General features: G+C 39.3%; 32 non-coding genes and 2 pseudogenes across 32 annotated transcripts; all 34 read right to left on the bottom strand.

Moving 5' to 3' along the window:
* Window positions 1–67: 67 nt before the first annotated feature.
* Window positions 68–186, bottom strand: LOC113090407 (5S ribosomal RNA). The gene has a single exon (XR_003287068.1). It is a non-coding gene; the product is annotated as a 5S ribosomal RNA (ribosomal RNA).
* Window positions 187–407: 221 nt separating this feature from the next.
* On the bottom strand, window positions 408–526 carry LOC113090408 (5S ribosomal RNA). The gene has a single exon (XR_003287069.1). It is a non-coding gene; the product is annotated as a 5S ribosomal RNA (ribosomal RNA).
* Window positions 527–892: 366 nt separating this feature from the next.
* LOC113090416 (5S ribosomal RNA) lies at window positions 893–1011 on the bottom strand. Its single transcript, XR_003287077.1, has one exon. It is a non-coding gene; the product is annotated as a 5S ribosomal RNA (ribosomal RNA).
* A 504-nt stretch (window positions 1012–1515) lies between these two features.
* LOC113090389 (5S ribosomal RNA) lies at window positions 1516–1634 on the bottom strand. The gene has a single exon (XR_003287050.1). It is a non-coding gene; the product is annotated as a 5S ribosomal RNA (ribosomal RNA).
* Window positions 1635–8007: 6373 nt separating this feature from the next.
* LOC113090406 (5S ribosomal RNA) lies at window positions 8008–8126 on the bottom strand. Its single transcript, XR_003287067.1, has one exon. It is a non-coding gene; the product is annotated as a 5S ribosomal RNA (ribosomal RNA).
* A 358-nt stretch (window positions 8127–8484) lies between these two features.
* Window positions 8485–8603, bottom strand: LOC113090396 (5S ribosomal RNA). Its single transcript, XR_003287057.1, has one exon. It is a non-coding gene; the product is annotated as a 5S ribosomal RNA (ribosomal RNA).
* A 495-nt stretch (window positions 8604–9098) lies between these two features.
* LOC113090390 (5S ribosomal RNA) lies at window positions 9099–9217 on the bottom strand. The gene has a single exon (XR_003287051.1). It is a non-coding gene; the product is annotated as a 5S ribosomal RNA (ribosomal RNA).
* Window positions 9218–9855: 638 nt separating this feature from the next.
* Window positions 9856–9974, bottom strand: LOC113090405 (5S ribosomal RNA). Its single transcript, XR_003287066.1, has one exon. It is a non-coding gene; the product is annotated as a 5S ribosomal RNA (ribosomal RNA).
* Window positions 9975–10194: 220 nt separating this feature from the next.
* LOC113090428 (5S ribosomal RNA) lies at window positions 10195–10313 on the bottom strand. Its single transcript, XR_003287084.1, has one exon. It is a non-coding gene; the product is annotated as a 5S ribosomal RNA (ribosomal RNA).
* Window positions 10314–10678: 365 nt separating this feature from the next.
* Window positions 10679–10797, bottom strand: LOC113090393 (5S ribosomal RNA). Its single transcript, XR_003287054.1, has one exon. It is a non-coding gene; the product is annotated as a 5S ribosomal RNA (ribosomal RNA).
* Window positions 10798–11170: 373 nt separating this feature from the next.
* On the bottom strand, window positions 11171–11289 carry LOC113090404 (5S ribosomal RNA). The gene has a single exon (XR_003287065.1). It is a non-coding gene; the product is annotated as a 5S ribosomal RNA (ribosomal RNA).
* A 494-nt stretch (window positions 11290–11783) lies between these two features.
* LOC113090403 (5S ribosomal RNA) lies at window positions 11784–11902 on the bottom strand. Its single transcript, XR_003287064.1, has one exon. It is a non-coding gene; the product is annotated as a 5S ribosomal RNA (ribosomal RNA).
* Window positions 11903–12123: 221 nt separating this feature from the next.
* On the bottom strand, window positions 12124–12242 carry LOC113090392 (5S ribosomal RNA). The gene has a single exon (XR_003287053.1). It is a non-coding gene; the product is annotated as a 5S ribosomal RNA (ribosomal RNA).
* A 652-nt stretch (window positions 12243–12894) lies between these two features.
* LOC113090402 (5S ribosomal RNA) lies at window positions 12895–13013 on the bottom strand. Its single transcript, XR_003287063.1, has one exon. It is a non-coding gene; the product is annotated as a 5S ribosomal RNA (ribosomal RNA).
* A 494-nt stretch (window positions 13014–13507) lies between these two features.
* Window positions 13508–13626, bottom strand: LOC113090415 (5S ribosomal RNA). The gene has a single exon (XR_003287076.1). It is a non-coding gene; the product is annotated as a 5S ribosomal RNA (ribosomal RNA).
* Window positions 13627–13847: 221 nt separating this feature from the next.
* On the bottom strand, window positions 13848–13966 carry LOC113090414 (5S ribosomal RNA). Its single transcript, XR_003287075.1, has one exon. It is a non-coding gene; the product is annotated as a 5S ribosomal RNA (ribosomal RNA).
* A 504-nt stretch (window positions 13967–14470) lies between these two features.
* Window positions 14471–14589, bottom strand: LOC113090412 (5S ribosomal RNA). The gene has a single exon (XR_003287073.1). It is a non-coding gene; the product is annotated as a 5S ribosomal RNA (ribosomal RNA).
* A 290-nt stretch (window positions 14590–14879) lies between these two features.
* On the bottom strand, window positions 14880–14998 carry LOC113090421 (5S ribosomal RNA). The gene has a single exon (XR_003287082.1). It is a non-coding gene; the product is annotated as a 5S ribosomal RNA (ribosomal RNA).
* A 494-nt stretch (window positions 14999–15492) lies between these two features.
* LOC113090401 (5S ribosomal RNA) lies at window positions 15493–15611 on the bottom strand. The gene has a single exon (XR_003287062.1). It is a non-coding gene; the product is annotated as a 5S ribosomal RNA (ribosomal RNA).
* A 221-nt stretch (window positions 15612–15832) lies between these two features.
* LOC113090399 (5S ribosomal RNA) lies at window positions 15833–15951 on the bottom strand. Its single transcript, XR_003287060.1, has one exon. It is a non-coding gene; the product is annotated as a 5S ribosomal RNA (ribosomal RNA).
* Window positions 15952–16172: 221 nt separating this feature from the next.
* Window positions 16173–16291, bottom strand: LOC113090391 (5S ribosomal RNA). The gene has a single exon (XR_003287052.1). It is a non-coding gene; the product is annotated as a 5S ribosomal RNA (ribosomal RNA).
* A 516-nt stretch (window positions 16292–16807) lies between these two features.
* Window positions 16808–16926, bottom strand: LOC113090422 (5S ribosomal RNA). Its single transcript, XR_003287083.1, has one exon. It is a non-coding gene; the product is annotated as a 5S ribosomal RNA (ribosomal RNA).
* Window positions 16927–17426: 500 nt separating this feature from the next.
* LOC113090398 (5S ribosomal RNA) lies at window positions 17427–17545 on the bottom strand. The gene has a single exon (XR_003287059.1). It is a non-coding gene; the product is annotated as a 5S ribosomal RNA (ribosomal RNA).
* Window positions 17546–18039: 494 nt separating this feature from the next.
* LOC113090397 (5S ribosomal RNA) lies at window positions 18040–18158 on the bottom strand. Its single transcript, XR_003287058.1, has one exon. It is a non-coding gene; the product is annotated as a 5S ribosomal RNA (ribosomal RNA).
* Window positions 18159–18379: 221 nt separating this feature from the next.
* LOC113090413 (5S ribosomal RNA) lies at window positions 18380–18498 on the bottom strand. Its single transcript, XR_003287074.1, has one exon. It is a non-coding gene; the product is annotated as a 5S ribosomal RNA (ribosomal RNA).
* Window positions 18499–19000: 502 nt separating this feature from the next.
* On the bottom strand, window positions 19001–19119 carry LOC113090410 (5S ribosomal RNA). Its single transcript, XR_003287071.1, has one exon. It is a non-coding gene; the product is annotated as a 5S ribosomal RNA (ribosomal RNA).
* Window positions 19120–19410: 291 nt separating this feature from the next.
* On the bottom strand, window positions 19411–19529 carry LOC113090420 (5S ribosomal RNA). The gene has a single exon (XR_003287081.1). It is a non-coding gene; the product is annotated as a 5S ribosomal RNA (ribosomal RNA).
* A 494-nt stretch (window positions 19530–20023) lies between these two features.
* On the bottom strand, window positions 20024–20142 carry LOC113090409 (5S ribosomal RNA). The gene has a single exon (XR_003287070.1). It is a non-coding gene; the product is annotated as a 5S ribosomal RNA (ribosomal RNA).
* A 221-nt stretch (window positions 20143–20363) lies between these two features.
* On the bottom strand, window positions 20364–20482 carry LOC113090395 (5S ribosomal RNA). The gene has a single exon (XR_003287056.1). It is a non-coding gene; the product is annotated as a 5S ribosomal RNA (ribosomal RNA).
* A 495-nt stretch (window positions 20483–20977) lies between these two features.
* On the bottom strand, window positions 20978–21096 carry LOC113090418 (5S ribosomal RNA). Its single transcript, XR_003287079.1, has one exon. It is a non-coding gene; the product is annotated as a 5S ribosomal RNA (ribosomal RNA).
* A 223-nt stretch (window positions 21097–21319) lies between these two features.
* LOC113090417 (5S ribosomal RNA) lies at window positions 21320–21439 on the bottom strand. Its single transcript, XR_003287078.1, has one exon. It is a non-coding gene; the product is annotated as a 5S ribosomal RNA (ribosomal RNA).
* Window positions 21440–21806: 367 nt separating this feature from the next.
* Window positions 21807–21925, bottom strand: LOC113090394 (5S ribosomal RNA). Its single transcript, XR_003287055.1, has one exon. It is a non-coding gene; the product is annotated as a 5S ribosomal RNA (ribosomal RNA).
* Window positions 21926–23178: 1253 nt separating this feature from the next.
* LOC113090425 (uncharacterized) lies at window positions 23179–23294 on the bottom strand (annotated as a pseudogene).
* A 512-nt stretch (window positions 23295–23806) lies between these two features.
* LOC113090426 (uncharacterized) lies at window positions 23807–23923 on the bottom strand (annotated as a pseudogene).
* Between the last annotated feature and the right edge of the window lie 77 nt (window positions 23924–24000).

The following is a 24000-nucleotide window of genomic DNA, read 5'->3' as shown; positions in this document are numbered from 1 at the left end:
TCAGAGATCAGGCACTGACTCTATTTTTTGACAAAATTATTATATACTAAGTGAAAAATGTCCAAAAAGCTTACAGCACCTGGTATTCCCAGGCGGTCTCCCATCCAAGTACTAACCAGGCCCAAACCTGCTTAGCTTCCGAGATCAGACGAGATCGGACATAGCCAGGTTGGTATGGCCGTAAGCGAAGTCTGCTGCAAAGAGAGGGCTATTTAAAGACCAGCCAATCTTATCGCCAGTACATTATATAAGTAGGAAAGAAAACCCAAAAGCTTAAAGCACCTGGTATTCCTAGGCAGTCTCTCATCAAAGTACTAACCAGACCTAAACCTGCTAAGATTCAGAGATCGGGCATTGACTCTATTTTTTGGCAAAATTATTAAAAACTAAGAGAAAAATGTCCAAAAAGCTTACAGCACCTGGTATTCCCAGGCGGTCTCCCATCCAAGTACTAACCAGGCCCAAACCTGCTTAGCTTCAGAGATCAGACGAGATCAGGCATAGCCAGGTTGGTATGGCCGTAAGCGAAGACTGCTGCAAAGAGAGGGCTATTTAAAGACCAGCCAATCTAATCGCCAGTACATTATATAAGTAGGAAAGAAAACCCAAAAGCTAAAAGCACCTGGTATTCCTAGGCAGTCTCTCATCAAAGTACTAACCAGACCTAAACCTGCTAAGATTCAGAGATCGGGCATTGAATCTTTTTTTTTTTTTTTAATGAAAGATTATTATATAATTCGTGAAATTTTCCAAAAAGATTAAAGCACCTGGTATTCCCAGGCAGTCTCCCATCCATGTACTAACCAGGCCCAAACCTGTTAATATTCAGAGATCGGGCATTGACTCTATTTTTTGGCAAAATTATTATATACTAAGTGAAAAATGTCCAAAAAGCTTACAGCACCTGGTATACCCAGGCGGGCTCCCATCCAAGTACTAACCAGGCCCAAACCTGCTTAGCTTCCGAGATCAGACGAGATCGGGCATAGCCAGGTTGGTATGGCCGTAAGCGAAGCCTGCTGCAAAGAGAGGGCTATTTAAAGACCAGCCAATCTTATCGCCAGTACATTATATAAGTAGGAAAGAAAACCCAAAAGCTTAAAGCACCTGGTATTCCTAGGCAGTCTCTCATCAAAGTACTAACCAGACCTAAACCTGCTAAGATTCAGAGATCGGGCATTGACTCTTTTTTTTTTTTTTTTAATGAAAGATTATTATATAATTCGTGAAATTTTCCAAAAAGATTAAAGCACCTGGTATTCCCAGGCAGTCTCCCATCCATGTACTAACCAGGCCCAAACCTGCAAATATTCAGAGATCGGGCATTGACTCTATTTTTTGGCAAAATTATTATATACTAAGTGAAAAATGTCCAAAAAGCTTACAGCACCTGGTATTCCCAGGCAGTCTCCCATCCATGTACTAACCAGGCCCAAACCTGCTAATATTCAGAGATCGGGCATTGACTCTATTTTTTGGCAAAATTATTATATACTAAGTGAAAAATGTCCAAAAAGCTTACAGCACCTGGTATTCCCAGGCGGTCTCCCATCCAAGTACTAACCAGGCCCAAACCTGCTTAGCTTCCGAGATCAGACGAGATCGGGCATAGCCAGGTTGGTATGGCCGTAAGCGAAGTCTGCTGCAAAGAGAGGGCTATTTAAAGAACAGCCAATCTTATCGCCAGTACATTATATAAGTAGGAAAGAAAACCCAAAAGCTTAAAGCACCTGGTATTCCTAGGCAGTCTCTCATAAAAGTACTAACCAGACCTAAACCTGCTAAGATTCAGAGATCGGGCATTGACTCTATTTTTTGGCAAAATTATTATAAACTAAGTGAAAAATGTCCAAAAAGCTTACAGCACCTGGTATTCCCAGGCGGTCTCCCATCCAAGTACTAACCAGGCCCAAACCTGCTTAGCTTACGAGATCAGACGAGATCGGGCATAGCCTTTTTTTTTATTTTTTTTATTAAGAAATTTCAATCAATAAAATACAATAGATTAAACACAATCAATAGAAATTACATAACATTGACTTTACACATCTCTACATTACACATCTTTCCTTTACATAGATAATTTAAAAAACTCTTCCACTTTCTGGCAAACTCCACATTAAATTCTTTAAAACACAACAGACTTTTGGGGTAAAAACATCATAAAAAGAGTCTAACATATTTACACCTTTAAAGTAAACATACAGTCTTTCAATATATAATTCTGTTTTTCTTTTAAACACACTCCAAACATCCAACACAATTTTTTTCCTTTTTAGCCACAGTTCTTCTGTCCCATATTGCACTTTTCATTAGCATTACACACAGATTAATAAAACTTTTGTTTTTACACTTTTTCTCCCAACCAAACATCACAACTCTGTTCCATTCCATTACATTTTCATCCCACTCCTCAGCCACATCTTTAATTAAACATTTACATTTCCTTAAAAAGTCCTCTAGCTCTCTACAATGTAAAAACATATGTAAAATCCCCTCTTCCTCTTCCTGGCACACTTTACACAGAACATTTTCTTCCATTCCTATTTTATTTAAAATAACATCAGTAAAAACCACTTTATGCCTTATAAAATACTCCAAACATTCCAATTTTGTTTCAACACATTTCCCCGTCATGTTTCTCCATATACACTCTTTTTTTAAATCTTTGAATTTCTGCACCCAGTATCCATTTACAATCGGCTCTTTAAAAACATAATCTCTAAAAGCACGATAAATCATTTTCACAGTACATTCCTTAAAATCATACAGTTTTTCCCCTAATTTCACATGAATACATTTCTCTTTTGGTTCTCCTTCCATACTTTCTATTCTTTTAATCCACTCTTTAGGTATTGCATTTTTAATGATTTCATATTTATTTTTTATTTCTTGTTCACTGTAATCTTCTTTTGCCTCCTCCATTGCATCCACAATAAATTGTGTCGGTAAAAATCCTTCTTTAAATTCATATAAAACATCTCTCACTCTCGTTATCCCCACATCCATCCATTTCTTTAAAAACATTTCTTTGTCTTGTTTTAAAATGTTTTTGTTTAAAAACAGAGGTTGATTTAAAATGTTTTCTCTCCCATGTGGATCATACTCTACTCTGTCTAAAAATTTTCCCCAGGCACTAAACATTTCTCTATAAAACTCTGGTAATCTTTCTGTCATCCAATTCTTCGTTTTCATCCATAAAATTCCATCCCCCATGTTAAAATCCCCACATTTGTTTAAAAAATACTCCATTGTCCTTTTCCATGCTGTTTTGTGACCCTCATCCAGATATTCTTTTACTATTTTAATTCTTAAGCTATTTTTTCTCTGTTCTACATCAATTAATCCCATCCCTCCCTTCCCTGCTTCTCCTATTAACGTACTATATGCAATTCTTGACGGTTTACTATTCCATAAAAAATCTAAAAAACATTTTTTCAACCTTTTCTCCACCCATATTGGCATAGCAGTCACATATAAAACATACCACAACTTTGACACCATTAAAACATTTAAAATTAAAACCTTCCCTTTTAAACTTAATGTCCTCAATTTCCAAAAATTTAACCTTCTTTCAATTCCTCCTACTATTTCTTCCCACATTTTTTCTTTAACAATCCTTTCGTCTTTTCCCATTAGAACACCTAAAATCCTTATTTCTTTTGTTTCTTTAAAATGAAAATAATCCGTTAAAACAGTCACTCCTCCAAATCTCACATATGTTGTTTTTTCTTCATTTAACTTTCCTCCTGATCCCCTACAAAACATCTGTACTACTTCCATTACTTTATTAACACTCTCTATATCTTTAACTATTATTGTTTTGTCATCCGCATAATGAAATATTTTTTTTCATTTCCCCCACTTCCTTCAATGTTTATCCCTCTTATGTCTTCATCTATTTTAATAGCTAATCCCAATGGTTCTGCAACTAAAGAATATAAAAGCGCTGATAATGGACATCCTTGTCTTATTGACCTAGTAATTTTAAAACATTCTGTTAAAAAACCATTACACTGTATTCTTGTTATTGCTCCCCTATATAAAATTGTAATCCACTTGACAAAATTATCCCCAAACCCGTACCTTCTTAAAATTCCAAATAAATATTCATGCTCCACTCTATCAAAGGCCTTTTCAAAATCCAAACTAATAACATATCCTTTTTTGTTCTTTTCTTTCATATATCTTATTCTATCTATTATACTTAAAGTTGTATCTGCTATATCTTTCCCTTTTACTCCATACACTTGATTTGTTTTAATTATGGTTGGCATTACCTCTTTCAATCTATTGGCTAAAACTTTTGTTAAAATTTTCAGATCTGTATTCAGCATTGTAATTGGTCTATAATTTTTTAGGTCTACTTTATCTCCTTTTCTTTTATATATTAACTTTATTAATCCCATCCCCATTCTCTGGTTCATTTCCTCCTTCTTAAAAATGTCTTCATATACTTCCTTTAAAATACTGGTTAAAAAATCTTTAAAAACAATATAAAATTCACTCCCCAAACCATCTATACCTGGACTTTTATTTTTGTTTAATTCACTTATTGCTCTTTTTATCTCTTCTTCTCTTATCTCTTCATCACACTCTTTTTTATCTACTTCTCCTACTGTTGTTTTTATCTGATTTAGTAACTCCAATTTCTCTTCTTCCCTCAACCCCTCAGTGCTAAACAGGTTTTCATAATATGCTTTTACTTCTTTTAATATTTCCTCATTTGTTTCCACCACTACACCATTTTTTCCTCTTATTTCTTTAATCATTCCAGCTTTCCCTCTTATTTTTTCTAGATCAAAGAAAAACTTTGTACATTTTTCACCCTCCACAGTATACTTAGCTTTACTCCTTAGTCTTGCACCTTCATATTTTTTCTCTTCCATGTCTTTCAATATTCCCTCCAATTCTTTTATTTTTTGTATATCTTTCCCATTCTCATTTAATTCCTTTTCCAAATTTTCTCTTATTTCTCTCTCCTTCTTCCTCTTACATATCTGTATTAATTTGCAATACTTTATTGTGAATTTTTTAACTAAATATTTAACATTTTCCCACCATATCCTTTTATCTTCACTGTACATTTCATTCTCCTTTTCTTTTTCAATAATTTCTTTAATACTTAAAACATACTCCTCATTCTTCAAAACCTCTACATTTAAAACCCATACACCCAGCCCTCTTTTCACTGAACTCCAGTCTACTTGCATAAAAATTGGTTTATGGTCACTTAAACTTGATTCTTCATATTTAATGTTACCGATAAAACCTTCAATGTTCCTTGTACATAAAATAAAATCAATCCTTGTTTTACACATAAAATTCCCTACTAATTGCCTCCTTGAATATTCTTTCTTTTTTTCATTTCTTTCTCTCCATACATCAATCATATTATTTTCTTCCATTAATAATTTCAGTTCTTTTCTTCCTTTATCATTTTTAAAAACCATTCCCTCTCCCATTTCTAATTTACTGAAAACAGTATTAAAATCACCCATCATAATAACTTCTTTATGCTTTTTTAAAAAATCTCTTAATACATTAAAATATTCCTTCTTTTCATTCTCTACAATCGGTGCATGAATATTAACTACAATAACTTTTTTCTCCTCATACTCCATTTCAACCGCAATACATTTCCCATCTACGTCACTATATATTGTTTTACATGATACCCCACAGTTTTCTTTTATTAAAATCGCAACTCCTCTTCCCAGCCTCCCATCACCATTGTTATAAAAAATCTCTCCAATCCACCTTTTCCTTATTTCAGTCATGTACTCTTCCCTCCAGTTAGTTTCTTGTAATAAAATCACATCCTCTCTTTTACACATTTCTTTCACCTTTTCAAATTTACCCATGTCCATTAGTCCCCTTGCATTAAAAGTAACACAACTTAAAACCATTAAAAGAAATAAAAATGAATACCTAAAAAACATTATTCTTTATCTTCTCCCTCCAGCACTCTTAACACTTCATATCTGTTTACACTTTTTACTCGGCCCCTTGTCATTAATTTTTTTCTTACATTTTCCACATTTGGTTTTACCTTTAATGTTCTCCTTCTACTTTGTCCTCTCTCCCCTCTGTCTTTTCCCATGTTGTCCATCCTTGTTTCTTCTTCGCTGCCCATTTCTTTGTTTTGATCATGCATTCCTTGTCCATCACTCTCCACATTATCCAAAAGATTTTTAAAACTGTCCGATATTTCCATTTCTGTCCACTGAGTATTCTGTTCTACTGTTTGTTCCTCATCCATATCATTACTTTTTCCTTCTTCTTCTTCTTTCTCTTGGTTGTCTGTTCCTCCTTCTGTTTCCTTCTGTGGTAATCCTTCATCCCCTTGTCCTTCATCAATATCTCCTTCCTCTTCAGTGTTTCCTTCATGCACCTGTCCATCCACCCGATGCTCCAGACCTCCTTCCTCTCCCTCCATCCAACACTCACACTTATTTAAAATTTTTTGACACTCCGGGCATCTGACCGCATTGCAATCCCTTGCGAAATGTCCCCTTTCCTCGCATTTGTGACACTTAAATTCAGGGCATTCCTTAAGCAGATGATCTGGGCTCATGCACAGCTTACAGGTCTTCACCTGGTGGCTGTGCATCACCCTAAAGTACTGCGGCCCTTCTGCTGTTTCCAGCTTTGTGCTGTAGGGCAATGATGCCACCTCCTTGGGGAATCGCACTTTTAAAAACCTTGTTCCATCCTCTATTTCAGTGCCCGGGTAGCATCTTCTTTTTAATTTTGATATGGGATTAACTCCCCATCCCTCCAATTTTCTAAAAATGTCTTTATCATCAAGGTAGACGGGCAGGTGCATGAAGGAAACAACATAATCTCTATTTTGCAGTTTCTTTATTTCACAGTTCACTCCTTTAATTAACAATCCCTCAGTCAGTTCATCTCACGTTTCTTCTCTTTCCATTGTCAGTTCATATTCCTTTCCTTGTCTTGGCCTTAGTGCTAAGATTTTCCCATATCCACATTTGTCCGTCACCGCTTTAATAATATCCACAGCTCTCACCTCATTTACGTTCTCCACATTCACAATCACAGTTGTCTCTCCAGCCAATCCAGTGTCGTTTGCCATACGTGTCTCTCCAGCCAGTCCAGTGTCGTTTGCCAATAATCCATCCATTGTAAAAAAAAAAAACACAAACAAAAAATGAACCACCCTCCAGCCAGCAAGATGCTGCTGTTAGGTGGTTTAAAACTGAAAAACCTCAAAAAAATAAACTAAAAGTCCAAAAACAACTCACAAAAAAAACACTACCAGAAAAATCAAAATGGAGGAGAGCCTTCCTCTCCAAACTGCAGCCAACACTTCCTGTAGCTCTCTAGCGCCCTCAGGTTGGTATGGCCGTAAGCGAAGTCTGTTGCAAAGAGAGGGCTATTTAAAGACCAGCCAATCTTATCGCCAGTACATTATATAAGTAGGAAAGAAAGCCCAAAAGCTTAAAGCACCTGGTATTCCTAGGCAGTCTCTCATCAAAGTACTAACCAGACCTAAACCTGCTAAGATTCGGAGATCGGGCATTGACTCTTTTTTTTTTTTTAAATGAAAGATTATTATATAATTTGTGAAATTTTCCAAAAAGATTAAAGCACCTGGTATTCCCAGGCTGTCTCCCATCCATGGACTAACCAGGCCCAAACCTGCAAATATTCAGAGATCGGGCATTGACTTTTTTTTGGCAAAATTATTATATACTAAGTGAAAAATGTCCAAAAAGCTTACAGCACCTGGTATTCAATCAATCAATCAATCACCTTTATTTATATAGTGCTTTAAACAAAATACATTGCGTCAAAGCACTGAACAACATTCATTAGGAAAACAGTGTCTCAATAATGCAAAATTATAATTAAAGGCAGTATATTCCCAGGCAGTCTCCCATCCATGTACTAAACAGGCCCAAACCTGCTAATATTCAGAGATCAGGCACTGACTCTATTTTTTGGCAAAATTATTATATACTAAGTGAAAAATGTCCAAAAAGCTTACAGCACCTGGTATTCCCAGGCGGTCTCCCATCCAAGTACTAACCAGGCCCAAACCTGCTTAGCTTCCGAGATCAGACGAGATCGGACATAGCCAGGTTGGTATGGCCGTAAGCGAAGTCTGCTGCAAAGAGAGGGCTATTTAAAGACCAGCCAATCTTATCGCCAGTACATTATATAAGTAGGAAAGAAAACCCAAAAGCTTAAAGCACCTGGTATTCCTAGGCAGTCTCTCATCAAAGTACTAACCAGACCTAAACCTGCTAAGATTCAGAGATCGGGCATTGACTCTATTTTTTGGCAAAATTATTAAAAACTAAGAGAAAAATGTCCAAAAAGCTTACAGCACCTGGTATTCCCAGGCAGTCTCCCATCCATGTACTAACCAGGCTCAAACCTGCAAATATTCAGTGATCGGGCATTGACTCTATTTTTTGGCAAAATTATTATATACTAAGTGAAAAATGTCCAAAAAGCTTACAGCACCTGGTATTCCCAGGCGGTCTCCCATCCAAGTACTAACCAGGCCCAAACCTGCTTAGCTTCCGAGATCAGACGAGATCGAGCATAGCCAGGTTGGTATGGCCGTAAGCGTAGTCTGCTGCAAAGAGAGGGCTATTTAAAGAACAGCCAATCTTATCGCCAGTACATTATATAAGTAGGAAAGAAAACCCAAAAGCTTAAAGCACCTGGTATTCCTAGGCAGTCTCTCATAAAAGTACTAACCAGACCTAAACCTGCTAAGATTCAGAGATCGGGCATTGACTCCATTTTTTGGCAAAATTATTATATACTAAGTGAAAAATGTCCAAAAAGATTAAAGCACCTGGTATTCCCAGGCAGTCTCCCATCCATGTACTAACCAGGCCCAAACCTGCAAATATTCAGTGATCGGGCATTGACTCTATTTTTTGGCAAAATTATTATATACTAAGTGAAAAATGTCCAAAAAGCTTACAGCACCTGGTATTCCCAGGCAGTCTCCCATCCATGTACTAACCAGGCCCAAACCTGCAAATATTCAGAGATCGGGCATTGACTCTATTTTTTGGCAAAATTATTATTTAGTAAGTGAAAAATGTCCAAAAAGCTTACAGCACCTGGTATTCCCAGGCGGTCTCCCATTCAAGTACTAACCAGGCCCAAACCTGCTTAGCTTCCGAGATCAGACGAGATCGGGCATAGCCAGGTTGGTATGGCCGTAAGCGAAGTCTGCTGCAAAGAGAGGGCTATTTAAAGAACAGCCAATCTTATCGCCAGTACATTATATAAGTAGGAAAGAAAACCCAAAAGCTTAAAGCACCTGGTATTCCTAGGCAGTCTCTCATAAAAGTACTAACCAGACCTAAACCTGCTAAGATTCAGAGATCGGGCATTGACTCTTTTTTTTTTTTTTTATGAAAGATTATTATATAATTCGTGAAATTTTCCAAAAAGATTAAAGCACCTGGTATTCCCAGGCAGTCTCCCATCCATGTACTAACCAGGCCCAAACCTGCAAATATTCAGTGATCGGGCATTGACTCTATTTTTTGGCAAAATTATTATATACTAAGTGAAAAATGTCCAAAAAGCTTACAGCACCTGGTATTCCCAGGCAGTCTCCCATCCATGTACTAACCAGGCCCAAACCTGCAAATATTCAGAGATCGGGCATTGACTCTATTTTTTGGCAAAATTATTATATACTAAGTGAAAAATGTCCAAAAAGCTTACAGCACCTGGTATTCCCAGGCAGTCTCCCATCCATGTACTAACCAGGCCCAAACCTGTTAATATTCAGAGATCGGCATTGACTCTATTTTTTGGCAAAATTATTATATACTAAGTGAAAAATTTCCAAAAAGCTTACAGCACCTGGTATTCCCAGGCGGTCTCCCATCCAAGTATTAACCAGGCCCAAACCTGCTTAGCTTCCGAGATCAGATGAGATCGGGAATAGCCAGGTTGGTATGGCCGTAAGCGAAGTCTGCTGCAAAGAGAGGGCTATTTAAAGATCAGCCAATCTTATCGCCAGTACATTATATAAGTAGGAAAGAAAACCCAAAAGCTTAAAGCACCTGGTATTCCCAGGCAGTCTCCCATCCATGTACTAACCAGGCCCAAACCTGCTAATATTCAGAGATCGGGCATTGACTCTATTTTTGGCAAAATTATTATATACCAAGTGAAAAATGTCCAAAAAGCTTACAGCACCTGGTATTCCCAGGCGGTCTCCCATTCAAGTACTAACCAGGCCCAAACCTGCTTAGCTTCCGAGATCAGACGAGATCGGGCATAGCCAGGTTGGTATGGCCGTAAGCGAAGTCTGCTGCAAAGAGAGGGCTATTTAAAGAACAGCCAATCTTATCGCCAGTACATTATATAAGTAGGAAAGAAAACCCAAAAGCTTAAAGCACCTGGTATTCCTAGGCAGTCTCTCATAAAAGTACTAACCAGACCTAAACCTGCTAAGATTCAGAGATCGGGCATTGACTCTTTTTTTTTTTTTTAATGAAAGATTATAATATAATTCGTGAAATTTTCCAAAAAGAATAAAGCACCTGGTATTCCCAGGCAGTCTCCCATCCATGTACTAAGCAGGCCCAAACCTGCTAATGTTCAGAGATCAGGCATTGACTCTATTTTTTGGCAAAATTATTACATACTAAGTGAAAAATGTCCAAAAAGCTTACAGCACCTGGTATTCCCAGGCGGTTTCCCATCCAAGTACTAACCAGGCCCAAACCTGCTTAGCTTCCGAGATCAGACGAGATCGGGCATAGCCAGGTTGGTATGGCCGTAAGCGAAGTCTGCTGCAAAGAGAGGGCTATTTAAAGACCAGCCAATCTTATCGGCAGTACATTATATAAGTAGGAAAGAAAACCCAAAAGCTTAAAGCAACTGGTATTCCTAGGCATTCTCTCATCACAGTACTAACCAGACCTAAACCTGCTAAGATTCAGAGATCGGGCATTGACTCTTTTTTTTTTTTCTTTTTTTTTTATGAAAGATTATTATATACTAAGTGAAAAATGTCCAAAAAGCTTACAGAACCTGGTATTCCCAGGCAGTCTCCCATCCATGTACTAACCAGGCCCAAACCTGCTAATATTCAGAGATCGGCATTGACTCTATTTTTTGGCAAAATTATTATATACTAAGTGAAAAATTTCCAAAAAGCTTACAGCACCTGGTATTCCCAGGCGGTCTCCCATCCAAGTATTAACCAGGCCCAAACCTGCTTAGCTTCCGAGATCAGATGAGATCGGGCATAGCCAGGTTGGTATGGCCGTAAGCGAAGTCTGCTGCAAAGAGAGGGCTATTTAAAGATCAGCCAATCTTATCGCCAGTACATTATATAAGTAGGAAAGAAAACCCAAAAGCTTAAAGCACCTGGTATTCCCAGGCAGTCTCCCATCCATGTACTAACCAGGCCCAAACCTGCTAATATTCAGAGATCGGGCATTGACTCTATTTTTTGGCAAAATTATTATATACTAAGTGAAAAATGTCCAAAAAGCTTACAGCACCTGGTATTCCCAGGCAGTCTCCCATCCATGTACTAACCAGGCCCAAACCTGCAAATATTCAGAGATCGGGCATTGACTCTATTTTTTGGCAAAATTATTATATACTAAGTGAAAAATGTCCAAAAAGCTTACAGCACCTGGTATTCCCAGGCAGTCTCCCATCCATGTACTAACCAGGCCCAAACCTGTTAATATTCAGAGATCGGCATTGACTCTATTTTTTGGCAAAATTATTATATACTAAGTGAAAAATTTCCAAAAAGCTTACAGCACCTGGTATTCCCAGGCGGTCTCCCATCCAAGTATTAACCAGGCCCAAACCTGCTTAGCTTCCGAGATCAGATGAGATCGGGCATAGCCAGGTTGGTATGGCCGTAAGCGAAGTCTGCTGCAAAGAGAGGGCTATTTAAAGATCAGCCAATCTTATCGCCAGTACATTATATAAGTAGGAAAGAAAACCCAAAAGCTTAAAGCACCTGGTATTCCCAGGCAGTCTCCCATCCATGTACTAACCAGGCCCAAACCTGCTAATATTCAGAGATCGGGCATTGACTCTATATTTTGGCAAAATTATTATATACTAAGTGAAAAATGTCCAAAAAGCTTACAGCACCTGGTATTCCCAGGCGGTTTCCCATCCAAGTACTAACCAGGCCCAAACCTGCTTAGCTTCCGAGATCAGACGAGATCGGGCATAGCCAGGTTGGTATGGCCGTAAGCGAAGTCTGCTGCAAAGAGAGGGCTATTTAAAGACCAGACAATCTTATCGGCAGTACATTATATAAGTAGGAAAGAAAACCCAAAAGCTTAAAGCACCTGGTATTCCTAGGCATTCTCTCATCAAAGTACTAACCAGACCTAAACCTGCTAAGATTCAGAGATCGGGCATTGACTCTTTTTTTTTTTCTTTTTTTTTATGAAAGATTATTATATACTAAGTGAAAAATGTCCAAAAAGCTTACAGAACCTGGTATTCCCAGGCAGTCTCCCATCCATGTACTAACCAGGCCCAAACCTGCTAAGATTCAGAGATCGGGCATTGACTCTTTTTTTTTTTTTTAATGAAAGATTATTATATAATTCGTGAAATTTTCCAAAAAGATTAAAGCACCTGGTATTCCCAGGCAGTCTCCCATCCATGTACTAACCAGGCCCAAACCTGCAAATATTCAGAGATCGGGCATTGACTCTTTTTTTTGGCAAAATTATTATATACTAAGTGAAAAATGTCCAAAAAGCTTACAGCACCTGGTATTCCCAGGCAGTCTCCCATCCATGTACTAACCAGGCCCAAACCTGCTAATATTCAGAGATCGGCATTGACTCTATTTTTTGGCAAAATTATTATATACTAAGTGAAAAATTTCAAAAAAGCTTACAGCACCTGGTATTCCCAGGCGGTCTCCCATCCAAGTATTAACCAGGCCCAAACCTGCTTAGCTTCCGAGATCAGATGAGATCGGGCATAGCCAGGTTGGTATGGCCGTAAGCGAAGTTTGCTGCAAAGAGAGGGCTATTTAAAGATCAGCCAATCTTATCGCCAGTACATTATATAAGTAGGAAAGAAAACCCAAAAGCTTAAAGCACCTGGTATTCCTAGGCAGTCTCTCATAAAAGTACTAACCAGACCTAAACCTGCTAAGATTCAGAGATCGGGCATTGACTCTATTTTTTGGCAAAATTATTATATACTAAGTGAAAAATGTCCAAAAAGATTAAAGCACCTGGTATTCCCAGGCAGTCTCCCATCCATGTACTAACCAGGCCCAAACCTGCAAATATTCAGTGATCGGGCATTGACTCTATTTTTTGGCAAAATTATTATATACTAAGTGAAAAATGTCCAAAAAGCTTACAGCACCTGGTATTCCCAGGCAGTCTCCCATCCATGTACTAACCAGGCCCAAACCTGCTAATATTCAGAGATCGGCATTGACTCTATTTTTTGGCAAAATTATTATATACTAAGTGAAAAATTTCCAAAAAGCTTACAGCACCTGGTATTCCCAGGCGGTCTCCCATCCAAGTATTAACCAGGCCCAAACCTGGTTAGCTTCCGAGATCAGATGAGATCGGGCATAGCCAGGTTGGTATGGCCGTAAGCGAAGTCTGCTGCAAAGAGAGGGCTATTTAAAGATCAGCCAATCTTATCGCCAGTACATTATATAAGTAGGAAAGAAAACCCAAAAGCTTAAAGCACCTGGTATTCCCAGGCAGTCTCCCATCCATGTACTAACCAGGCCCAAACCTGCTAATATTCAGAGATCGGGCATTGACTCTATTTTTTGGCAAAATTATTATATACTAAGTGAAAAATGTCCAAAAAGCTTACAGCACCTGGTATCCCCAGGCGGTCTCCCATTCAAGTACTAACCAGGCCCAAACCTGCTTAGCTTCCGAGATCAGACGAGATCGGGCATAACCAGGTTGGTATGGCCGTAAGCGAAGTCTGCTGCAAAGAGAGGGCTATTTAAAGAACAGCCAATCTTATCGCCAGTACATTATATAAGTAGGAAAGAAAACCCAAAAGCTTAAAGCACCTGGTATTCCTAGGCAGTCTCTCATAAAAGTACTAACCAGACCTAAACCTGCTAAGATTCATAGATCGGGCATTGACTCTTTTTTTTTTTTTTTTTATGAAAGATTATTATATAATTCGTGAAATTTTCCAAAAAGCTTACAGCACCTGGTATTCCCAGGCAGTCTCCCATCCATGTACTAACCAGGCCCAAACCTGCAAATATTCAGAGATCGGGCATTGACTCTATTTTTTGGCAAAATTATTATATACTAAGTGAAAAATGTCCAAAAAGCTTACAGCACCTGGTATTCCCAGGCAGTCTCCCATCCATGTACTAACCAGGCCCAAACCTGCTAATATTCAGAGATCGGGCATTGACTCTATTTTTTGGCAAAATTATTATATACTAAGTGAAAAATGTCCAAAAAGCTTACAGCACCTGGTATTCCCAGGCGGTCTCTCATCCAAGTACTAACCAGGCCCAAACCTGCTTAGCTTCCGAGATCAGACGAGATCGGGCATAGCCAGGTTGGTATGGCCGTAAGCGAAGTCTGCTGAAAAGAGAGGGCTATTTAAAGACCAGCCAATCTTATCGCCAGTACATTATATAAGTAGGAAAGAAAACCCAAAAGCTTAAAGCATTGACTCTTTTTTTTTTTTTATGAAAGATTATTATATAATTCGTGAAATTTTCCAAAAAGATTAAAGCACCTGGTATTCCCAGGCAGTCTCCCATCCATGTACTAACCAGGCCCAAACCTGCAAATATTCAGTGATCGGGCATTGACTCTATTTTTTGGCAAAATTATTATATACTAAGTGAAAAATGTCCAAAAAGCTTACAGCACCTGGTATTCCCAGGCAGTCTCCCATCCGTGTACTAACCAGGCCCAAACATGCTTAGCTTCCGAGATCAGACGAGATCGGGCATAGCCAGGTTGGTATGGCCATAAGCGTAGTCTGCTGCAAAGAGAGGGCTATTTAAAGAACAGCCAATCTTATCGCCAGTACATTATATAAGTAGGAAAGAAAACCCAAAAGCTTAAAGCACCTGGTATTCCTAGGCAGTCTCTCATAAAAGTAGTAACCAGACCTAAACCTGCTAAGATTCAGAGATCGGGCATTGACTCTATTTTTTGGCAAAATTATTATATACTAAGTGAAAAATGTCCAAAAAGATTAAAGCACCTGGTATTCCCAGGCAGTCTCCCATCCATGTACTAACCAGGCCCAAACCTGCAAATATTCAGAGATCGGGCATTGACTCTATTTTTTGGCAAAATTATTATATACTAAGTGAAAAATGTCCAAAAAGCTTACAGCACCTGGTATTCCCAGGCAGTCTCCCATCCATGTACTAACCAGGCCCAAACCTGCTAATATTCAGAGATCGGCATTGACTCTATTTTTTGGCAAAATTATTATATACTAAGTGAAAAATTTCCAAAAAGCTTACAGCACCTGGTATTCCCAGGCGGTCTCCCATCCAAGTATTAACCAGGCCCAAACCTGCTTAGCTTCCGAGATCAGATGAGATCGGGCATAGCCAGGTTGGTATGGCCGTAAGCGAAGTCTGCTGCAAAGAGAGGGCTATTTAAAGATCAGCCAATCTTATCGCCAGTACATTATATAAGTAGGAAAGAAAACCCAAAAGCTTAAAGCACCTGGTATTCCCAGGCAGTCTCCCATCCATGTACTAACCAGGCCCAAACCTGCTAATATTCAGAGATCGGGCATTGACTCTATTTTTTGGCAAAATTATTATATACTAAGTGAAAAATTTCCAAAAAGCTTACAGCACCTGGTATTCCCAGGCGGTCTCCCATCCAAGTATTAACCAGGCCCAAACCTGCTTAGCTTCCGAGATCAGATGAGATCGGGCATAGCCAGGTTGGTATGGCCGTAAGCGAAGTCTGCTGCAAAGAGAGGGCTATTTAAAGATCAGCCAATCTTATCGCCAGTACATTATATAAGTAGGAAAGAAAACCCAAAAGCTTAAAGCACCTGGTATTCCCAGGCAGTCTCCCATCCATGTACTAACCAGGCCCAAACCTGCTAATATTCAGAGATCGGGCATTGACTCTATATTTTGGCAAAATTATTATATACTAAGTGAAAAATGTCCAAAAAGCTTACAGCACCTGGTATTCCCAGGCGGTTTCCCATCCAAGTACTAACCAGGCCCAAACCTGCTTAGCTTCCGAGATCAGACGAGATCGGGCATAGCCAGGTTGGTATGGCCGTAAGCGAAGTCTGCTGCAAAGAGAGGGCTATTTAAAGACCAGCCAATCTTATCGGCAGTACATTATATAAGTAGGAAAGAAAACCCAAAAGCTTAAAGCACCTGGTATTCCTAGGCATTCTCTCATCAAAGTACTAACCAGACCTAAACCTGCTAAGATTCAGAGATCGGGCATTGACTCTTTTTTTTTTTCTTTTTTTTTATGAAAGATTATTATATACTAAGTGAAAAATGTCCAAAAAGCTTACAGAACCTGGTATTCCCAGGCAGTCTCCCATCCATGTACTAACCAGGCCCAAACCTGCTAAGATTCAGAGATCGGGCATTGACTCTTTTTTTTTTTTTTAATGAAAGATTATTATATAATTCGTGAAATTTTCCAAAAAGAATAAAGCACCTGGTATTCCCAGGCAGTCTCCCATCCATGTACTAAGCAGGCCCAAACCTGCTAATGTTCAGAGATCAGGCATTGACTCTATTTTTTGGCAAAATTATTACATACTAAGTGAAAAATGTCCAAAAAGCTTACAGCACCTGGTATTCCCAGGTGGTTTCCCATCCAAGTACTAACCAGGCCCAAACCTGCTTAGCTTCCGAGATCAGACGAGATCGGGCATAGCCAGGTTGGTATGGCCGTAAGCGAAGTCTGCTGCAAAGAGAGGGCTATTTAAAGACCAGCCAATCTTATCGGCAGTACATTATATAAGTAGGAAAGAAAACCCAAAAGCTTAAAGCACCTGGTATTCCTAGGCATTCTCTCATCAAAGTACTAACCAGACCTAAACCTGCTAAGATTCAGAGATCGGGCATTGACTCTTTTTTTTTTTTTTATGAAAGATTATTATATAATTCGTGAAATTTTCCAAAAAGATTAAAGCACCTGGTATTCCCAGGCAGTCTCCCATCCATGTACTAACCAGGCCCAAACCTGCAAATATTCAGAGATCGGGCATTGACTCTTTTTTTTGGCAAAATTATTATATACTAAGTGAAAAATGTCCAAAAAGCTTACAGCACCTGGTATTCCCAGGCAGTCTCCCATCCATGTACTAACCAGGCCCAAACCTGCTAATATTCAGAGATCGGCATTGACTCTATTTTTTGGCAAAATTATTATATACTAAGTGAAAAATTTCAAAAAAGCTTACAGCACCTGGTATTCCCAGGCGGTCTCCCATCCAAGTATTAACCAGGCCCAAACCTGCTTAGCTTCCGAGATCAGATGAGATCGGGCATAGCCAGGTTGGTATGGCCGTAAGCGAAGTTTGCTGCAAAGAGAGGGCTATTTAAAGATCAGCCAATCTTATCGCCAGTACATTATATAAGTAGGAAAGAAAACCCAAAAGCTTAAAGCACCTGGTATTCCTAGGCAGTCTCTCATAAAAGTACTAACCAGACCTAAACCTGCTAAGATTCAGAGATCGGGCATTGACTCTATTTTTTGGCAAAATTATTATATACTAAGTGAAAAATGTCCAAAAAGATTAAAGCACCTGGTATTCCCAGGCAGTCTCCCATCCATGTACTAACCAGGCCCAAACCTGCAAATATTCAGTGATCGGGCATTGACTCTATTTTTTGGCAAAATTATTATATACTAAGTGAAAAATGTCCAAAAAGCTTACAGCACCTGGTATTCCCAGGCAGTCTCCCATCCATGTACTAACCAGGCCCAAACCTGCTAATATTCAGAGATCGGCATTGACTCTATTTTTTGGCAAAATTATTATATACTAAGTGAAAAATTTCCAAAAAGCTTACAGCACCTGGTATTCCCAGGCGGTCTCCCATCCAAGTATTAACCAGGCCCAAACCTGCTTAGCTTCCGAGATCAGATGAGATCGGGCATAGCCAGGTTGGTATGGCCGTAAGCGAAGTCTGCTGCAAAGAGAGGGCTATTTAAAGATCAGCCAATCTTATCGCCAGTACATTATATAAGTAGGAAAGAAAACCCAAAAGCTTAAAGCACCTGGTATTCCCAGGCAGTCTCCCATCCATGTACTAACCAGGCCCAAACCTGCTAATATTCAGAGATCGGGCATTGACTCTATTTTTTGGCAAAATTATTATATACTAAGTGAAAAATGTCCAAAAAGCTTACAGCACCTGGTATCCCCAGGCGGTCTCCCATTCAAGTACTAACCAGGCCCAAACCTGCTTAGCTTCCGAGATCAGACGAGATCGGGCATAACCAGGTTGGTATGGCCGTAAGCGAAGTCTGCTGCAAAGAGAGGGCTATTTAAAGAACAGCCAATCTTATCGCCAGTACATTATATAAGTAGGAAAGAAAACCCAAAAGCTTAAAGCACCTGGTATTCCTAGGCAGTCTCTCATAAAAGTACTAACCAGACCTAAACCTGCTAAGATTCATAGATCGGGCATTGACTCTTTTTTTTTTTTTTTATGAAAGATTATTATATAATTCGTGAAATTTTCCAAAAAGCTTACAGCACCTGGTATTCCCAGGCAGTCTCCCATCCATGTACTAACCAGGCCCAAACCTGCAAATATTCAGAGATCGGGCATTGACTCTATTTTTTGGCAAAATTATTATATACTAAGTGAAAAATGTCCAAAAAGCTTACAGCACCTGGTATTCCCAGGCAGTCTCCCATCCATGTACTAACCAGGCCCAAACCTGCTAATATTCAGAGATCGGGCATTGACTCTATTTTTTGGCAAAATTATTATATACTAAGTGAAAAATGTCCAAAAAGCTTACAGCACCTGGTATTCCCAGGCGGTCTCTCATCCAAGTACTAACCAGGCCCAAACCTGCTTAGCTTCCGAGATCAGACGAGATCGGGCATAGCCAGGTTGGTATGGCCGTAAGCGAAGTCTGCTGAAAAGAGAGGGCTATTTAAATACCAGCCAATCTTATCGCCAGTACATTATATAAGTAGGAAAGAAAACCCAAAAGCTTAAAGCATTGACTCTTTTTTTTTTTTTTATGAAAGATTATTATATAATTCGTGAAATTTTCCAAAAAGATTAAAGCACCTGGTATTCCCAGGCAGTCTCCCATCCATGTACTAACCAGGCCCAAACCTGCAAATATTCAGTGATCGGGCATTGACTCTATTTTTTGGCAAAATTATTATATACTAAGTGAAAAATGTCCAAAAAGCTTACAGCACCTGGTATTCCCAGGCAGTCTCCCATCCGTGTACTAACCAGGCCCAAACATGCTTAGCTTCCGAGATCAGACGAGATCGGGCATAGCCAGGTTGGTATGGCCATAAGCGTAGTCTGCTGCAAAGAGAGGGCTATTTAAAGAACAGCCAATCTTATCGCCAGTACATTATATAAGTAGGAAAGAAAACCCAAAAGCTTAAAGCACCTGGTATTCCTAGGCAGTCTCTCATAAAAGTAGTAACCAGACCTAAACCTGCTAAGATTCAGAGATCGGGCATTGACTCTATTTTTTGGCAAAATTATTATATACTAAGTGAAAAATGTCCAAAAAGATTAAAGCACCTGGTATTCCCAGGCAGTCTCCCATCCATGTACTAACCAGGCCCAAACCTGCAAATATTCAGAGATCGGGCATTGACTCTATTTTTTGGCAAAATTATTATATACTAAGTGAAAAATGTCCAAAAAGCTTACAGCACCTGGTATTCCCAGGCAGTCTCCCATCCATGTACTAACCAGGCCCAAACCTGCTAATATTCAGAGATCGGCATTGACTCTATTTTTTGGCAAAATTATTATATACTAAGTGAAAAATTTCCAAAAAGCTTACAGCACCTGGTATTCCCAGGCGGTCTCCCATCCAAGTATTAACCAGGCCCAAACCTGCTTAGCTTCCGAGATCAGATGAGATCGGGCATAGCCAAGTTGGTATGGCCGTAAGCGAAGTCTGCTGCAAAGAGAGGGCTATTTAAAGATCAGCCAATCTTATCGCCAGTACATTATATAAGTAGGAAAGAAAACCCAAAAGCTTAAAGCACCTGGTATTCCCAGGCAGTCTCCCATCCATGTACTAACCAGGCCCAAACCTGCTAATATTCAGAGATCGGGCATTGACTCTATTTTTTGGCAAAATTATTATATACTAAGTGAAAAATGTCCAAAAAGCTTACAGCACCTGGTATTCCCAGGCGGTCTCCCATTCAAGTACTAACCAGGCCCAAACCTGCTTAGCTTCCGAGATCAGACGAGATCGGGCATAGCCAGGTTGGTATGGCTGTAAGCGTAGTCTGCTGCAAAGAGAGGGCTATTTAAAAAACAGCCAATCTTATCGCCAGTACATTATATAAGTAGGAAAGAAAACCCAAAAGCTTAAAGCACCTGGTATTCCTAGGCAGTCCTCTCATAAAAGTACTAACCAGACCTAAACCTGCTAAGATTCAGAGATCGGGCATTGACTCTAATTTTTGGCAAAATTATTATATACTAAGTGAAAAATGTCCAAAAAGATTAAAGCACCTGGTATTCCCAGGCAGTCTCCCATCCATGTACTAACCAGGCCCAAACCTGCAAATATTCAGAGATCGGGCATTGACTCTATTTTTTGGCAAAATTATTATATACTAAGTGAAAAATGTCCAAAAAGCTTACAGCACCTGGTATTCCCAGGCAGTCTCCCATCCATGTACTAACCAGGCCCAAACCTGCTAATATTCAGAGATCGGCATTGACTCTATTTTTTGGCAAAATTATTATATACTAAGTGAAAAATTTCCAAAAAGCTTACAGCACCTGGTATTCCCAGGCGGTCTCCCATCCAAGTATTAACCAGGCCCAAACCTGCTCAGCTTCCGAGATCAGATCAGATCGGGCATAGCCAGGTTGGTATGGCCGTAAGCGAAGTCTGCTGCAAAGAGAGGGCTATTTTAAAGATCAGCCAATCTTATCGCCAGTACATTATATAAGTAGGAAAGAAAACCCAAAAGCTTAAAGCACCTGGTATTCCCAGGCAGTCTCCCATCCATGTACTAACCAGGCCCAAACCTGCTAATATTCAGAGATCGGGCATTGACTCTATTTTTTGGCAAAATTATTATATACCTAAGTGAAAAATGTCCATAAAGCTTACAGCACCTGGTATTCCCAGGCGGTCTCCCATTCAAGTACTAACCAGGCCCAAACCTGCTTTAGCTTCCGAGATCAGACGAGATCGGGCATAGCCAGGTTGGTATGGCCGTAAGCGAAGTCTGCTGGCAAAGAGAGGGCTATTTAAAGAACAGCCAATCTTATCGCCAGTACATTATATAAGTAGGAAAGAAAACCCAAAAGCTTAAAGCACCTGGTATTCCTAGGCAGTCTCTCATAAAAGTACTAACCAGACCTAAACCTGCTAAGATTCAGAGATCGGGCATTGACTCTTTTTTTTTTTTTTATGAAAGATTATTATATAATTCGTGAAATTTTCCAAAAAGCTACAGCACCTGGTATTCCCAGGCAGTCTCCCTTCCATGTACTAACCAGGGCCCAAACCTGCAAATATTTCAGAGATCGGGCATTGACTCTATTTTTTGGCAAAATTATTATATACTAAGTGAAAAAATGTCCAAAAAGCTTACAGCACCTGGTATTCCCAGGCGGTCTCCCATTCAAGTACTAACCAGGCCCAAACCTGCTTAGCTTCCGAGATCAGACGAGATCGGGCATAGCCAGGTTGGTATGGCTGTAAGCGTAGTCTGCTGGCAAAGAGAGGGCTATTTAAAGACCAGCCAATCTTATCGCCAGTACATTATATAAGTAGGAAAGAAAACCCAAAAGCTTAAAGCATTGACTCTTTTTTTTTTTTATGAAAGATTATTATATAATTCGTGAAATTTCCAAAAAGATTAAAGCACCTGGTATTCCCAGGCAGTCTCCCATCCATGTACTAACCAGGCCCAAAACCTGCAAATATTATGTGATCGGGCATTGACTCTATTTTTTGGCAAAAAATTTATATCTAAAGTAAAATGCTCCAAAAAGCTTAACAGCACCTGGTATTCCCAGGCAGTCTCCCATCCGTGTACTAACCAGGCCCACATGCTTAGCTTCCGAGATCAGACCGACAGATCGGGCATAGCCACGGTGGTATGGCCATAAGCCGTAAGGTCATGCTGACAAAGAGAGGGCTATTTAAAGAACCAGCCAATCTTATCGCCAGTACATTATATAAGTTAGGAAAAGAAAACCCAAAAGCTTAAAGACCTGGTATTCCTAGGCAGTCTCTCATAAAAGTAGTAACCAGACCTAACCCTGCTAAGATTCAGAGAGATCGGGCATTGACTCTATTTTTGGCAAAATTATTATATACTAAGTGAAAAATGTCCAAAAAGATTAAAGCACCTGTATTCCCAGGCAGTCTCCCATCCATGTACTAACCAGGCCCAAACCTGCAAATATTCAGAGATCGGGCATTGACTCTATTTTTTGGCAAAATTATTATATACTAAGTGAAAAATGTCCAAAAAGCTTACACCACCTGGTATTCCCAGGCAGTCTCCCATCCATTTACTAACCAGGCCCAAACCTGCTAATATTCAGAGATCAGCATTGACTCTATTTTTTGGCAAAATTATTATATACTAAGTGAAAAAATTTCCAAAAAAGCTTACAGCACCTGCGTATTCCCAGGCGGTCTCCCATTCCAGTATTAACCAGGCCCAAACCTGCTTAGCTTCCGAGATCAGATGAATCGGGCATAGCCAGTTGGTATGGCCGAAGCGAAGTCTGCCTGCAAAGAGAGGCTATTTAAAGATCAGCCAATCTTATCGCCAGTACATTATTATAAGTAGGAAAGAAAAACCCAAAAGCTTAAAAGCACCTGGTATTCCCAGCAGTCTCCCATCCATTTACTAACCAGCCCAAACCTGCTAATATTCAGAGATCGGGCATTGACTCTATTTTTGGCAAAATTTTATTATTACTAAGTGAAAAAATGTCCAAAAAGCTTACAGCACCTGGTATTCCCAGGCGGTCTCCCATTCAAGTACTAACCAGCCCAAACCTGCTTAGCTTCCGAGATCAGACGAGATCGGCATAGCCAGGTTGTATGGCTGTAAGCGTGTCTGCTGCAAAGAGAGGGCTATTTAAAAAACAGCCAATCTTATCGCCAGATACATTATATAAGTAGGAAAGAAAACCCAAAAGCTTAAAGCACCTGCGTATTCCTAGCAGTCTCTCATAAAAGTACTAACCAGACCTAAACCTGCTAAGATCAGAGATCGGGCATTGACTCTTTTTTTTTTTTTATGAAAGATTATTAAATAATTGTGAAATTTTCCAAAAAAGCTTACAGCACCTGGTATTCCCAGGCAGTCTCCCATCCATTACTAACCAGCCCAAACCTGCAAATATTCAAGAGATCGCATTGACTCTTTTTTTTTTTTCTTTTTTTTTATGAAAGATATTATAAATTCTTGCAAAATTTTCCAAAAAGATTAAGAGCAACCTGGTATTCCCAGGCAGTCTCCCAATCCATGTACTAACCAGCCAACCTGCAAATTATTCAGTATCGGCATTGACTCTATTTTTTTGGCAAAAATATTATTATACTAAGTGAAAAATTTTCCAAAAAGCTTACAGCACCTGGTATTCCCATGGCGGTTTCCCATCCAAGTACTAACCAGGCCCAAACCTGCTTAGCTTCCGAGATCAGATGAATCGGCATAGCCAGTTGGTATGGCCGTAAGCAAGTTCTGCTGCAAAGAGAGGGCTATTTAAAGATCAGCCAATCTTATCGCCAGTAAATTATATAAGTAGGAAAGAAA

Source organism: Carassius auratus, unplaced genomic scaffold (genome assembly GCF_003368295.1).
Source record: "Carassius auratus strain Wakin unplaced genomic scaffold, ASM336829v1 scaf_tig00055018, whole genome shotgun sequence".
In the NCBI taxonomy this organism is placed as follows: domain Eukaryota; kingdom Metazoa; phylum Chordata; class Actinopteri; order Cypriniformes; family Cyprinidae; genus Carassius; species Carassius auratus.
The sequence above is the reverse complement of the archived record's forward strand: the minus strand, read 5'-3'. Positions and strand labels throughout refer to the sequence as shown.